This window comes from Carcharodon carcharias, chromosome 17, assembly GCF_017639515.1.
Source record: "Carcharodon carcharias isolate sCarCar2 chromosome 17, sCarCar2.pri, whole genome shotgun sequence".
Taxonomy (NCBI): Eukaryota; Metazoa; Chordata; class Chondrichthyes; order Lamniformes; family Lamnidae; genus Carcharodon; species Carcharodon carcharias.
In genome coordinates this window covers 50634623-50649053 of record NC_054483.1, presented here as the reverse complement: position 1 = coordinate 50649053, position 14431 = coordinate 50634623, and the positions used below count along the sequence as shown (strand labels likewise).

Genomic DNA, 14431 nt, shown 5'->3' with positions numbered 1-14431 from the left:
CCCTGCATCTTTTGCCCAAAACCTTCAATTGGTGCCCCCCTGGTCCATGTACCATCAGCTAATGGGGAACAGCTGCTCTTATCCAAACCTATCATAATCATGAACACCTATATCAAACCTCCACTCAATCTCCTTTGCTTCAATGAGACCAACCCCAGCCTCTCCAATCTAACCTTGTAGCTAAAACTTCCCATCCCTGGAACTATTCTGGTAAATTTCCTCTGCACCCTCTCAAAGACTTTCACATCCTTACTCAAGTGTGTTAACCAGAACTGGGCGTAATACTCTAGTTGTGGCCTAACCAGAGCACTCTAAAGATTCAGCATAACCTCCCAGCTTTTGTTCTCAATGCCTCTCTTTATGAAATCCAAGATCAAATGTCCTGCCACCTTCAAAGGTTTATTCGCAGGAGCCTCCAGGTCTCTCCATCGCTGTGCACCTTTTAGAAATGCATCATTAAGTCTATACTGCCTCTCCCTATTCTTTTTGCCAAAATACATCACCTAACACTTCCCTGCCCCAGGGAGTCCCAAAATATTTTACAGGCAATGAAGTGCTTTTTGAAGTGTAATTACTGTTGTAATATAGGAAACGCTGCAGCCAATTACAGCACAGCAAGCTACAGCGAAGATTTCTATACAGCCCTGCTAGAAATGACATGAAAAGTGCACTTTTTACTTTTAGACTGGCTGCCTGGAATCTGGAGCATTAAATACAAAATTAAATACAAAATTCTTACATCTGCTTTGCAACACCAGGCTCCACATTTCGCTAAAGCACAAAATATTCTTAAAACAAAAACCTGCAGCCTGGAGTTTACAAGCAGATGGCCGATCTGACATCAGCAGTTTCTAAGTCAGTTACTCTGTTTTGCCCACTTAGAACAATGGTTTTAAAGAGACAGGCCCAGATTAGCTGCTGGATTTAACGTTATATCTCAGAGCAGAAACTATTAATAAGCAAGGCAACAGCAGATCCACTGTTTTTTTTTAAAGCCACTCAGCTTTCATTCAGAACAGTCCGGCTTTTGGCCACCACATGGGGAGGAGAATGTGATGCTGAGGGCAGAGCAAATTCCGTCCTAGCACTGCATTTTTACCTTAGTAATTCCATTCAAAATCTGCGATTGAAAAGTCCAAATTCTAACTGCAGCCTTCATTCATTCACTTAACCTTCGTTCTCCACATTCCAGCATAGTAAAACCTGTTAAAAGGGAGGTCCAATCCTTGGCCCCTAGGAGAAGGAAAGATCAGATTCTGAGGGGGGGGGGTTCTGACTCCACGGGTCTTTTCGGGAGGTTGTTTTTTTTGTGGGGGGGGGCGGTGGTGGTGGTAGCAGCGAAGCTGGAAGCACTCTTACTTCTACTGGCTCACAAGCAGGTGTTGTAAAGGCTCTTACCCTCTCCCTGAAGTTGGCATTGCCTTCTTTCAGCTGCCGGGTTTCCCTGAGGTCTGGGATTCCCAGCTGGACAAAGTTAAACCTGTACAGTATGTTAAACCAGAGGCTGCTTGCCTCATTAACATTTAAATGAGCTTTAAAAGCTAATTTGCCTCCTGGGAGTCAGCCCTTGTCCTATCTCTGTTAAACCCATAAGTGGGCGAGTTTGAGATTTAAAAAATTTTATCATAACAACCACCCATTTTTATTGGTTAAAATTCATCATCAAAGCACAAGGATGAAAAGGACTGATAGACTGAACAAAGACACAAAATGCAACTACTAATCAAAGATGATCATTTCTCACCTCCCAGGATTGAATTCTCTAACTCCCTCAGTACCAGGACAGTAAATGAAGAATTCAGTCTTGTGAAGATATATTGAACCCTAGTGGCTTTTACATTTTGGCAATGTGTTTCAGGTGAGACCAAAAACTGAAGCTCTATCTGCTCTTTCAGGTGGATGCAAGGGTGTTTAAGCAGCAAACATCCTTGTCTATCAACAGCAGAATCCTTGGCCACCCTGCAAATACAGAGTAAATATAGAAACATACAAAAGACAGCAATTTCCAAGTTCTTAATTGAATATGATTCATCTTTAGAACTAGGGCTTCTGAAGATCAGTCATATTGGACTTAAAACGTTAGCTCTGTTTCTCTGTGCACAGATGCTGCCAGACATGTTGAGTGTTTCCAGCACTTTGTTTGTAGAGCAAATGCCACCCCTAATTTAGCACTAATCAATAATGTGACAATAGCGCAAGAATAGAATGGGTGATATGGGGAGATGGAGAAGTTATTGAGTCTCCTGCTGTTTGTTGGGGCTTTGGCAGAAATGAGGGAGCACTCATGTTATTCTCAAACAAGCAGTGCTCAATGCTGGCACTGGGTATCCTGAAATAGGAAGTTTCACTCCTTGTTAAAAAAATAATTGCACCTGTCAGCCAAGTTTTATTAAGTTTTTGTATTTGCATAATCTCCTTGCTATTACTTTTAATTCCATCACAACAACAAACTCTTCCTCTTAAATGACATGCACTTTGCACCAAGTCTTGGCTTTTAAGTCTTCATCAGTGGTAATAACAGAACCGAAAATGGTTAAATTGCCAGAGTAAAGACTGCACCTGGTTTCAACAAAATTAAACAGATGCAGTATTGAGGTTCCTCCACGAGATGGCGCCAGCATCCTGTGACTAGCCAGCAAGCAACAGTTCAGTGGCCTCACGAGTCTATGCCTGTGTTTATGTTCTACAAAAGCCTCCTTGCACTGTGACAAGCTCGCACATTAACAACATACAGATTAAGCCATCAATCCAGGCCATTTATAATTATGTGATTGGTTGGCACAACATATTGTCAGCTGGGAAATCAAATTGTAAAACCAGGTTGCGGTGTATTTATATAATTGAAATGATCGATAAAAACGCAAGTGTATAAAACCTAGATATCCACTCCTTCCGATAACTTGCATTTACATAGTGCTAAAGTAGCGGAACATCTCAAGGCACTGCACAAGGGCTTTATTGGACAACATTTGAAACCAAGCCCCATAAAGATTAAAAAAAAAACAGAAAATGTGGTAAAACAGAACATGTTCTGGTGAAAGATCAGACTTGAAATGTTAACTCTGTTTCTCTCTCCAAAGATACTGCCTGGGGTGCTGTGTGCTCCCAGCATTTCCGTTTTTATTTCAGATTTCCTGGATCTGCTGGATTTTGCTTTTGTAAGGAGATATTTTGTAAGGAGTTATTAAAACAGATGATCAAATGTTTAGTCAAAGAAGTAGGGTCGAAGGAGCGTCTTAAAGGAGAAGAGGGAGGTCGACAGATTTTGGGATTTTGACATCGAAGATAGACGAAAAAATAATTAGAGATTCTCAAGACAGCAGAATTGGAGGAGTGCAGGTATCTCAGAGGGCTGGAGGGGATTACAGAGATAAGGACAAGTGCGGTGACAGAGGCTACAGAAAACATGGACCAGAATTTTATATCGGAGGCACTGCTGGACCAGCAGCCAACAAGAGATCAGTGAGCACAGGGGTGATTTGTGAGTTAGGATACAGGCAGCAGAGTTTTGGATGAATTGAAATTTGAGGAGGGTAGGATATGGGAGATCAGCCAGAAATGCTTTGGAATATTTGAGTATAGAGATATTAAATAGATAAAAGCAAAAAACTGCGGATGCTGGAAATTCAAAACATAAACAAAAATACCTGGAAAAACTCAGCAGGTCTGGCAGCATCTGCGGAGAGGGACACAGTTAACGTTTCAAGTCCGAATGACCCTTCCACAGAACTTCTGTCCCTCTCCACAGATGCTGCCAGACCTGCTGAGTTTTTCCAGGTATTTTTGTTTTTGTTTTGTGTTAGATATAATAAATATATGGGTGAGGCATTCAACAAGGCAAAGGTGAGTCAGGCAATGTTACGGAGGCAAAAGTTGGCAGTCTTGGTGATACAGGGGATATGGTTGGAAACTTACCTTAGCGTCAAATACTATATCAAAGTTGCAAACAGTCTGGTTTAGCTTCAGATGGCTGTGAGCAAGAGGGATGGAGTTGGTAGCTAGAGAATGGAATTCATGGCAAAGGCCAAAGACATTGGTTTTGGTCTTCCCAACACAACTGAAGGAAATTTCTGTTCATCCAGTACTGGATGTCAGACAAGCATTCTGACAATTTGGAGACCGTGAAGAGGTCGATAGGGGTACTGGTGAGGTAGAGCTGGAAATTGCCAGCATGCATGTGAAGACAGACACTTTTTGGATGATGTCACCAAGGGGCAACATGTTGATGAGTAAAAGGAGGGGGCCATGGATTGATCCTTGGGGGACAGAGATAACAGTGCAGGAACAGAAAGAGAAGCCATTGCAAGTGATTCTCAGGCTACAATTAGCTAGGTAAGAATGGAGCCAGGTGAGATCAGTCCCACTCAGCTGGAGGTCAGTGGAGAAGCATTAGAGGGTGGCATGGTCAATAGTGTCCAAGGTTGCAGACAGGTCGGGAAGGGGTATCACCATGGCTGCAGTATATACCATCTACAAGATGGACTGCAGCAACTTGCCAAGGCTCTTTCAACAGCACCTTCCAAAACCTCTTCACCTAGAATCACAAAGGCAGCAGGAATGTGGGAAACACCATCACCTCCAGGTTCCACTTGAGTTAGTCAGTGATTTCTATTAGGCCACACTGGGTTAGGTTCAAATTCTGCCCCCCCACCATGCGAATGTCCCTAATCTCCTCCTAGCATATCACCCTAGCAGCAGAGTTGAGAATGGGAACTCGTTGCAATAACAGGGTTAATCTCATGTCCCTCCAATCTAAAGGAAGAAAGCATCGCTGTTGCAGCACATCACCCTCTAATTCCCATGCACTCATATCGAAATGATTCCTTTAAGCCCACTGGGATCAGCGTAGTTGTGGCCAGAAAAAGTAGGTTGTAGTTTTCAAAAGTAAACTCATTGTAATCACAGAAGCTACTTGCCTCATCCAAGTGAACGTTTCCATTGACAACAAACGTAATGAAATGAATAACAGGGGTTGTGATGCAATCACCTTAATCTTGATAAACCTCCAAACTCTGGACAATTATAACCTTTAAAAACCCTCAGTCTAAAAAACACAGTAAAATGTTACAGTTATAAAAAAGTTTAAAAAACTGACAGGATATTCTAACTCATAAAGCAAAGAATGTCCAGCTCACCTAATGTTGCTCAGAATTCGATTTTCAATTCTCTCCGTCTCTACTTCACTTCTGTACTGGAATTCTCTCTCTACTCATCATTAATTCTTCCATTTGGTCTCTCTCTGTCTCATACGTGTTCTCTCATTTATGGTCTATGCTCTTTCTAATGTCCTCTTTCCATAACTCTCTCCTTTCTGATTTTCTCATCTCTAGAACGTTCCTGCATGCGTCTTTACGAATTTGCTCAGTTTGTATCTCCTTTTTAAATACACGAAATTCAACAAAATGGCAGAACACAAACTGGATTACAACTGGATGCTCAAGGCCATCTAGACTATGCAGAAACATACACAAAAGGAAACCCCACTCTGGGGGCTTCGCTGGCAGGAGTGAGAGGGAGGATGAGGGTGCTAGAAAGACAAATGCGAGCAGGAATGAGTGAGAGTGCGACAGAGAACACATGAGACAGAATGAAGCCAATGGAAAAAAAATGGTGAATTATAATGATGAGAGTTACTCTACAACATCTCTCATTCCAAAGCACGTACACCCTGATGAACAAGTGTAGAATTAGTTTGTTGCCCTGTCTGGAAACAGGTTGTGAAAAGTTCTGGACTGAGGACATGATTTAGAACTTGCCAGGGTTAATTTTTCACTGTCTTAAAAGTCACACGAAAGTCAACAATGTCTGAAATACTAGTGGAAACAGCAATAAAATTGATGCACCATCACTGAATCTCCCACTATCAACTTGCTGGTGTTACTATTGACCAGAAACTGAACTGGACTAGCCATTTAAATACTGTGGCTACAAAAGCAGGTCAAAGGCTAGAAATCCTGCGACGAGTAACTCACTCCTTACTCCCCAAAGCTTACCCACCATCTTTAAGGCACAAATCAGAAGTGTGATGGAATACTCCCCACTTGTCTGGACGAGAGTAGCTCCCACAACACTTGAGAACTTGACACTGTACAGGACAAAGCAGCTCGCTTGATTGGCACCACAGCCACAAACATTCACTCCCTCCACTACCGACACACAAAAGTAGCAATACATACCATCTACAAGATGCACTGCAGGAATACACCAAGGCTCCTTAGACAGCACCTTCCAAACCCACAACCATCTATAAGGACAAAGGTATCAGACAGATGGGAACACCACCACCTGGAAGTTCCCCTCCAAGTCACTCACCTTCCTGACTTGGAGATATATCGCCATTCCTTCACTGTCACTGGGTCAAAATTCTGGAACACCCTCCCTAACAGCACTGTGGGTGTACCTACACTACATGCACTGCAGCGGTTCAAGAAGGCAGCTTACCACCACCTTGTCAAGGGCAACTAGGGATGGGCAATAAATGCTGGCCTGGCCAGTGAAGGAATAAAAAAAAAGAAAAGGAGATATTGGGAAGCAAAACAAAAACCCCCAAGTTACAAAGGATCCAATAGGGAAAGAAATGAGGACCAAATAAACGCAGGGTAAAAACCAGCAGTGCTATCAACAACCCAGAGTGTAATGGTCCCAGGCTGATTCTGTCGAAGGGTCATGAGGACTTGAAACGTCAACTCTTTTCTTCTCCGCCGATACTGCTAGACCTGCTGAGTTTTTCCAGGTAATTCTGTTTTTGTTTTGGTTTCTCTTATTGAGTTCATTAAAAATTCAATGTGCTGATTGATATATTGATATCCAGATTTACTTTCAACAATTGTCTTATGTACGCAGAATGTGCCCAAGAAGGCCGTTTGGGGGGGGGGGGTTTGGGAGCAGGTGTACGATTTGTGTGTGGATGATCAGCAGTAGCGGGGAGATGAGGCACTGGAGGCCTGATATGGGCCACTGTGGTTGGGTTGTGGCGTGTGCGTGCAGAGTCCATGTGCAAATTGCTGCAATGAATGGTGTTCTCTCTTTCTCAGGAGAAGAATACTCAATGTATTGGAGCATGCGAGGACTGAGAGGCGGCCAGGCCCAGCTGATAATGTTAAGCCGCTTCGATCAGGAGGCCCTGGAACTTGACAGGCGCCATGTCAACTGGTGTCGGTGAGGCTGGGGTGGAACGGCCGGGTATTTGAGGCCAACAGTGAGATCCGCAATGTCCTCCCAACATCCATAGAACTGATGACTGTTTAATTTGTTAAAGTTGCAACATTGCTCAGTCACACAGTGATAAAGGCCCTTCAAGGATGTGCACGTCAAACACGTTCCTAAGTCTCCTAATCCCATTTCCCAGCACTATGCCCATGGCCTTGTATGCCATGGCATCAGAAATGCACATCCAAATACTTATTACATGTTAGGAGGGTTTCTGCATCCACCACCCTTTCCAGCAGTGTGTCCCACATTCCCAACACACTGTGTGTTCAAAAGTTGCTCATCACATCCCCTGTAAACCTCATGCCCCTAACCTTAAATCTATGCCACCTGGTTACTGATCCCTCCGCCAAGGGGAAAAGTTCCTTTCTGTTGACCCTATCTATGCCCCTCATAAGTTTATACACCTTAATCATGTTACCCCTCAATCTCCTCTGCTCCAGGGGAAATAACCCCAGTCTATGCTATGTCTCCTCATAAGTCAAACTCTCCAGCCCAGCCAGCATCCTGGTCAATGACCCCTGCAGTCCCTCCGCTCCAATCAAATCCCTCCCATGAAGCGTATTTCACAACTGCATGCTGAACTATAGCTGTGGCCCAGGCAGTGTTTTCTGCTCTTGGAATATTACCTCCCTGTTCCTATATTCTATGCCTTGGCTAATAAAGTATAGCATTTGCTGTCTTAAACACCTTATGTACCTGTTCCGCTACCTTAAGGCACCTGTCGACATGTACACCAAAGTCCCTCTGATCCTCGTTACTTTCCACGATCCTACCATTCATGGTGTAATCCCGTGCCTTGTTTGTCCTGCTCAAGTGCATCACATCACACTTATCCACATAACATTCCATTTGGCATTCATCAGCCCATTTGACCAGCCGGTCTATATCTGCCTGTAACATAAGAGTATCCTCCTCACTATTTACCACCCCACCAATGTTCATGTCCAGTGGTTCTGGAAGGGGAAAGGGATGAAATCACTGTGTGCACACTAACTGATCCACTGTCCTTGTTGTTCATTTCAGCATCATGATAGTATGGCCGCCAGGAGGAACTGTAGATGCCCCCTATCACACCTGAGGTCCCTCAATGTCACCTTCGTCACACCATCTGTCTGAGGCAGGCACCAGCGCAGATACTAGCACCTCGGTGGGCATTGCAACGTCGGCTAGTGTCCCGGGGCACAGTGGAGAGGGCACTGCACAGACACTTGAGGTGCGGGCTGAGACTGAGAGTGCCGATGGCGCTGGTAGTCGGAGGACTGCAGGGGACCAGCCACATGTTCAGTCAGTACGTGATGATGTGCCTCTGGAGCCGTCTGCGATGCAGTAGCTGCAGGAAATGCGGCCGGGTGTGCGGGAGCATCTGGGAGTGATACATGAGGCTGTGCTTCACTTGGTGTCCGTGGTGGAGGAGTCCACGTGGAGCATTACTGATGCAATGAGCCTCATGGCAAAGAGTCAAGCTTCCTCCATGGAGACAGTGGCGACTCTTGTGGAGAGAGGCCTCCAGGAGAACAATCAGGTCCTCCTGGGATTACGCTCAGACCTGCAAGCCCTCGCAGTGCCAGTGGCCACAGCTGGTTAGTGCCAATGTGGGAGATGGTGTGGGCTTCAAGCTTCCCAGCTCGTTGCCCATTCATCCACAGTGAGCAGGGAGGTCCAAGGCGACCTCATGTTGGCGCAGTAGCTACCTGTCTGTGGGCTCCTCTCAGGGCGCTCTGGATGAGGGTGGTAGTTCCTCCGCCCCACTTCCAGTGACCGCTTCATCGGGTGAGGCTGCGATGACTGGGGAGATGCCAGCTGTGCAACTAGCAGATCCCTCCTAGGCGGGGCCAGTACAGGCTCCAGAGGGCGACCACCAATGTCATCGGGGCCAACAGGACAGCAGAGTCAGCAAGCTGTCTCAGATGCCACTCCGAGTGATGGAGCAGCACCAAGACATAGCACCCATAAACAAAAGAATAAGCCACATTAGACAAATCACAGGTTTCTCACTGGTGCTTTTGTGTTGGCCCAAGATTAGGTACTTATAAGTTATTTTTGCTTGCTTACAGTATTGTTTTGGAATTGGGAGAACATCTGATGCTAAAAATAAAAATCAGATGTGTTACCATGGCTGAGGGTGGCTCCTTTGTTCTGCATTTGTATGTTTAAGAGAAATGTCATGAGTGTTTGTTTGGACATTCAAGTTTGTGTCCAAAGCCCTTAGCTGCTGCTGATGACCTAGCAGATTTAGCACTTAGGTGCCAAGTATGGAAGCGCCAGGCAAGGCTGGTCCTGCTGATCCATTTGAGTTGAGCTCGCTGAAGGTTCGTTGGATTAAAGCCTCCCAGGTGTCCCTGCCTCCTTGATGTAGTCCCGGGTCAGCATTTAGCCCCTCAGCATTCCACTTTACCTACTCATCCTCAGAGTCAGTGCTGGAATCATCATGGGCAGCCATCAACATCTTCATCATCCACTGCGTGCCCCCCCCTCCCACCTTCCAGTGACCCAAATCTTAAAAAAGTGCTCCCTCTGGACTCACCCACAAGAGGAAACATCCTTTCCACATCCACTTTGTTGAGACCATTCAGGATCTTGTATACTTCAATCAAGTCACTCCTCACTCTTCTAAACTCCAGTGGAAACAAGCCCAGTTTGTCCAACCTATGCTCATAAGACAACCTGCTCATTCCAGATATCAATCCAGTAAACCTCCTCTGAACCACCTCCATTGCATTTACATTCTTGCTTAAATAAGGAGATCAAAACTACACACAATATTCAAGGTGTGGTCTCACTAATGCCCTGTATAAATGAAGCATAACATTCTTACTTTTATGTTCAATTCCTCTTGTAATGAAGGATAGTGCTCCCTTAGCCTTCTGAAATACTTGCTGCGGAACTCCACTCATCACATCCTGCATAGTCTGCTTTCTGCCAGCCAGCCAATCTTCTGTCAATACTAACATGTTACCCAATACACCATGAGCTTTTATTTTCCACAATAACCTTTGAAGTGGCAGTATATCGAATGCCTTCTAAAAATCCAAGTAAAATACATCTGCAGGCTTCTCTTTATCCACAATGCATGTTACTCCTTCAAAAGAACTCCAATAAATTGGTTAAACATGATTGCCCATACACAAAACCATGTTGCCTCTTCCAAATTGCCTTGAGTTTTTCTAAGTGCCCAGCTATAACCGCCTTAATGGTTGATTTTAACACCTTCCCTACGGCAGGCGTTAAGCTAACTGGCCTATAGTTTCCTGTTTTCTACTTCCCTCCCTTCTTGAATAGAGTGGTTATATTTGCTACTTTCCAGTCTGATGGAACCGTTCAAAAATGTAGTGAATTTTGGAAAATTAACACCAACACATCTACTATTACATTAGCCACCTCTTTTAAGACCCTGGGATGAAGTCCATCAGGACCCAGAGGCTTGTCAGCCCACAGCTCTGTTTGTTCAGTACCGCTTCCCTAGTGATTGTAATTTCACCAAGTTCCCTTCTCCCTTGGCGGAGAAGAAAAGAGTTGATGTTTCGAGTCCTCACGACCCTTCAACAGAACTGAGTGAATATTAGAAGAGGGGAGAAATATAAGCTGGTTTAAGGTGGTGGGGGGGGGGGGGGGAAGAAGTGGTGGGAGGTGGTGTGGTTGTAGGGACAAGCAAGCAGTGATAGGAGCAGATAATCAAAAGATGTCACAGACAAAAGAACAAAAAGAACACAGGTGTTGAAGGCGGTGATATTATCTAAACAAATGTGCTAATTAAGAATGGATGGCAGGGGACTCAAGGTACAGCTCTACTGGGAGGCTTGGCCTAAATAGCCAAGTGGTTATGGTACTGGGTTTGTAACCCCAAGAACAAGAGTTCAAATCTCACAATGGCAAACTATGGAACAATGTGACTTCATCTGAAACAGATGGAAACAGGTTTGTACTCGAAAGAGTATCAAGAGTTCAAATCTCACAATGGCAAACTATGAAACAATGTAACTTCATCTGAAACAGATGGAAACGGGTTTGTACTCGAAAGAGTTACTGCAAGAAGATATAATGAAAGAAAGTACAGCTCTACTGGGAGGCTTGGCCTAAATAGCCAAGTGGTTATGGTACTGGGCTTGCAACCCAAAATCAAGAGTTCAAATCTCACAATGGCAAACTATGAAACAATGTAATTTCATCTGAATAGGAACAGATGGAAACATGTTTAAGGGCTTGGCCTAAATAGCCAAGTGGTTATGGTACTGGGTTTGTAACCCCAAGATCAAGAGTTCAAATCTCACAATGGCAAACTATGAAACAATATAACTTCATCTGAAACAGATGGAAACAGGTTTGTACTCGAAAGAGGTACAGCTCTACTGGGGGTGGGGTGGAAAGACTAGCAGGGCATAAAAGGTTTAAAAATAATGGAAATAGGTGGGAAAAGAAAAATCTATATAAATTATTGGAAAAAACAAAAGGAAAGGGGAAGAAACGGAAAGGGGGTGGGGATGGAGGAGGGAGTTCAAGATCTAAAGTCGTTGAATTCAATATTCAGTCCGGAAGGCTGTAAAGTACACCACATGAACTGCAGTGGTTTGAGAAGGCAGCTCACCATGACCTTCTCAAGGGCAACTGGGATGGGCAATAAATGGCCCAGCCAGTGAAGCCCAGAATGAATAAAAAAACTCTTTCCTCAACTAAAATGCTGTGGGTGCAAGTCCGACCATTGCTGGGCCTAGGACACTGCCCCGAGGAACTGCTGAAACAACAACCTGGGGCTGAGATGATTGGCCTCCAACAATCAGAATCATTTTCCTTTGTGCTAGGTATGATTCCAGCCAGTGGAGAGTTTTCCCCCTTGTTCCCACTGCTCAATTTCACAATTATTACTCTATCCAGAGTATTACTTACAATGGCTGCTCTTCCTGCTCCCCCTGGTGTCACCAAAAGATCTATCCTTGGCCTCCTCCTGTTTCGCATATGCATACAGCCTCTCAGCATCAGAAGGAACAATATTAGTTTTCACATGCACGTTAATGACACCCAGCTTGACCTCGCCATCTCCTCTCTTGACTCCCCCATTGTTGCTAAATTATCAGGCTGCTTGTCCAGCATCCAATGCGGGATGAGCAGAAATTTCCTCCAATTGGATGCAGTCATACCTAGCACAAAGGAAGATGACTGTGGTTGTTAGTGGTCAGTTATCTCAGTTGCAGGACATCACTGCAGGATTCCTCAGGGTAGTGTCCTCGGCCCAATCATCTTCAGCTGTTTCATTAATGACCTTCCTCCCATTGCTCGTGGCTGAATGCATAATGTTTAGCACCATTCGCAACTCCTCAGATACTGAAGCAGTCCATGTGCAAATGCAGCAAGATCTGGACAATATCCAGGCTTGGGCTGACAAGTGGCAAGTTAAATTCGCACCACACAAGTGCCAGGCAATGACCATTTCCAACAGGAGAGAATCTAACCATGGCCCCTTGACATTCAATGACATTACCATCGCTGAATCCCGCACTAACATCCTGGGGATTACTACTGACCAGAAACTGAATTGGGCTAGCCATATAAATGTTCTGGCTACAAGAGCAGGACAGAGGCTAGGAATCCTGCGGTGAGTAACTCACCTCCTGATTCCCCAAAGCCTGTCAACTGACTACAAGGTTCAAGTCAGGAGTGTGATGGAACATTCTCCACTTGCCTGAATGAGTGCATCTCCAAAAGCACAAGAAGCTTGACACCATCCAGGACAAAGCAGCCCACTTGATTGGCATTCACATGCAATACAGGAACTCACCAAGCCTCCTTAGGCAGCACTTTCCAAACCCACGACTGCTACCATCTAGAAGGTCAAGGGCAGCAGTCACATGGGAACACCACCACCTGGAAGTTCCCCTCCAAGCCACTCACCATCCTGATTTGGAAATATATCACCGTTACTTCCCTTACCGCTGGGTCAAAATCCTCAAACTCCCTTCCTAATAGCACTGTGGGTGTACCTACATCACTGGATTGCAGCGGTTCAAGAAAGCAGCTCACCACCACCTTCTCAAGGGCAGTTAGGAATGGACAATAAATGCTGGCCTAGCCAGCAACAACTACATCCCATAAATGAATTTTTAAAAATTGGAAAGACTAAAGCAAAACTCCATTCCCTAGCCAACTCCATCTTTCTCCCTGGCAACCATCTGAGGTTGAACCAGACTGGTTCAACCTTGGTGTTATATTTTACACCAAGATGAGCTTATGACCACATAGCTACACCATCACTGCCTTTTTCTACCTTCATAACATTGCCTGACTCTGTCCCTAACTCAGCTTATCTGTTGCTGAAACCCACATCTACACCCTGGTCAGGTCTGCACTCAACTATTCCAACACACTCCTGGCTGGTCTCCCACATTCTACCCTACATAAACCTGAAGTCATCCAAAACTCTGCTGCCCATGTCCTAACTCACACCAAGTCTTGTTCACCCACTACCCCTGTGCTCGCTGATCTACATTGGCTCCCAGTTACGCAACGCCTCAAATTTCAAATTCTCAACCTCCTTTTCAAATCCCACCATGGCCTCTCCCCGTCTCTGTAATACAGGGATGACAGTGGTCAAAGACAAAAATGTCTGAAATTTTTTTGTGTGACAAGGAATCAGGTGGAGACATTTTTGGATCTAACATCCCAAATGTGTCTAAGGAGGAAACTCCAGGCCATAATCTAACATGTTGAATTAAAGATCAGCTGTTTCCACCTTAGTAACATTACCCGTTTCCACCCTTGCCTCAGCTCACCTGCTGCTGCAACCCTCATCTGTGTCTTTGTTACCTCTAGATTCAGTTATTCTTCTGGGACAAAGTCCTGGAATTCCGTCCCTAACTGCACTGTGGATGTACCTACACCACAGGGACTGCAGCGGTTCAAGAAGGCAGCTCACCACCGCTTTCTCTAGGACAATTAAAGATGGGCAATAAAGGCTGACCTGGCCTGCGAAGCCCACATCCTGTAAATGAATAAAAAAAATAGTCTCCCACATTCTATTCTCTGTAAACTTCAGGTCATCCAAAACTGCACTGCCCATAGCTTTAACGACACCAAGTCCTGTTCACCTATCACCTCTGCGCTCGCTGAGAAACATTAACTTCTGGTTAAGCAACAGTTCCACTTTAAAATTCTCATCCTTGTTTTCAAATCCCATGGCCTAGCCCCTCCCTATCTTTATAACCATCGCTCCACAGCCTCTGAGATACCT

General features: G+C 44.8%; 1 protein-coding gene across 2 annotated transcripts in view; it reads right to left on the bottom strand.

Moving 5' to 3' along the window:
* Positions 1-14431, bottom strand: part of LOC121289897 (rhotekin-2-like) — a 55862-nt gene that overhangs the window by 37728 nt on the left and 3703 nt on the right. The gene's annotated exons all lie outside the window — the stretch shown is intronic.